We start from the raw sequence: 1,891 nt of genomic DNA on the forward strand, positions 1-1,891 counted from the left end.
TCTGAGAGAGAGAGTGTGTGTCTGTAAGAGAGAGTGTGTGTGTCTGAGAGAGAGATAGTGTGTGTGTGTCTGAGAGAGAGAGAGTAAGTGTGTCTGTGAGAGAGAGAGTAAGTGTGTCTGTGAGAGAGTGTGTGTCTGTAAGAGAGAGTGTGTGTGTCTGAGAGAGATAGTGTGTGTGTGTCTGAGAGAGAGAGAGTAAGTGTGTCTGTGAGAGAGAGAGTGTCTGAGAGAGAGAGTGTGTGTGTCTTAGAGAGACAGAGTGTGTGTCTGTGTGTGTGTGAGACAGTGTCTGAGAGTATGTGTCTGTGAAAGAGAGTGTGTCTGTGAGAGAGTGTGTGTGTCTGAGAGAAAGACTGTGTGTCTGTGAGAGAGAGTGTGTGTCTGTGAGAGAGAGTGTATGTCTGTGAGAGTATATGTCTGTGAGAGAGAGAGAGTGTGTCTGAGAGAGAGAGCATGTGTCTGTGAGAGAGAGAGAGTGTGTCTGAGAGTGTGTGTCTGTAAGAGAGAGAGTGTGTGTGTCTGAGAGAGATAGTGTGTGTGTCTGAGAGAGAGAGAATAAGTGTGCCTGTGAGAGAGAGAGTGTGTGTTTGTGAGATAGAATGTGTCTGTGAGAGAGAGAGAGAGTGTCTGTGAGAGAGAGTGTGTGTCTGTGTGAGAGAGTGTGTGTCTGTGAGAGAGAGAGTATGTGTCTGTGAGAGAGAGTGTGTGTCTGTGAGAGAGTGTCTGAGAGAGAGAGAGAGCAAGTGTCTGTGAGAGTGTTTCTGAGAGAGTGAGTGTGTGTCTGTAATAGAGAGTGTGTGTGTCTGAGAGAGAGATAGTGTGTGTGTGTCTGAGAGAGAGAGAGTAAGTGTGTCTGTGAGAGAGAGAGTGTGTCTGTGAGAGAGAGTGTGTGTCTGTAAGAGAGAGTGTGTGTCTGAGAGAGAGATAGTGTGTGTGTGTCTGAGAGAGAGAGAGAGTGTGTCTGTGAGAGAGAGAGTGTGTCTGAGAGAGAGAGTGTGTGTGTCTTAGAGAGATAGAGTGTGTGTCTGTGTGTGTGAGACAGTGTCTGAGAGTATGTGTCTGTGAAAGAGAGTGTGTCTGAGAGAGAGAGAGTGTGTGTCTGAGAGAGAGAGAGTGTGTCTGTGAGAGAGAGAGAGTGTCTGAGAGAGTGTGTGTCTGTAAGAGACAGAGTGTGTGTGTCTGAGAGAGATAGTGTGTGTGTCTGAGAGAGAGTAAGTGTGCCTGTGAGATAGAGAAATTGTGTCTGTGAGAGAGTGTGCGTCTGTGAGAGAGAGTGAGCGTCTGTGAGAGAGACTGTGTCTGTGAGAGAGAGTGTGTGTGTCTGTGTGAGAGACAGAGTCTGTGTTTGTGAGAGAGAGTGGTGTCTGAGAAAGAGAGTGTGTGTTTGTGAGAGAGAGAGTGTGCGTCTGAGAGAGACAGTGTGTGTGTCTGTGTGACAGAGAGAGTGTGTGTCTGTGAGAGAGAGAAAGTGGTGTCTGAGAAAGAGAGTGTGTGTCTGTGAGAGAGAGAGTGTGCGTCTGTGAGAGAGACTGTGTCTGTGAGCGAGAGAGAGATTGTGTCTGTGAGGGAGAGAGAGAATGTGTGTCTGTGAGAGAGTGTGTGTGTCTGTGTGAGAGAGAGAGTGCGTGTCTGTGAGAGAGAGTGTGTGTTTGTGAGATAGAATGTGTCTGTGAGAGAGAGCGAGAGTGTCTGAGAGAGAGTGTGTGTCTGTGTGAGAGTGTGTGTCTGTGAGAGAGAGAGTGTGTGTCTGTGAGAGAGAGAGTGTGTGCATTTGTGAGAGAGCGTGTGTGTCTGTGAGAGAGAGAGAGAGAGAGTGTGTCTGTGAGAGAGAGTGAGAGCGTCTGTGTGAGAGTGCTTGTGTGTCTGTGAGGGAGAGAGAGATTGTGTGTCT

The sequence above is a fragment of the Mobula birostris genome, unplaced genomic scaffold (assembly GCF_030028105.1).
Source record: "Mobula birostris isolate sMobBir1 unplaced genomic scaffold, sMobBir1.hap1 scaffold_338, whole genome shotgun sequence".
Lineage (NCBI taxonomy): Eukaryota > Metazoa > Chordata > Chondrichthyes > Myliobatiformes > Myliobatidae > Mobula > Mobula birostris.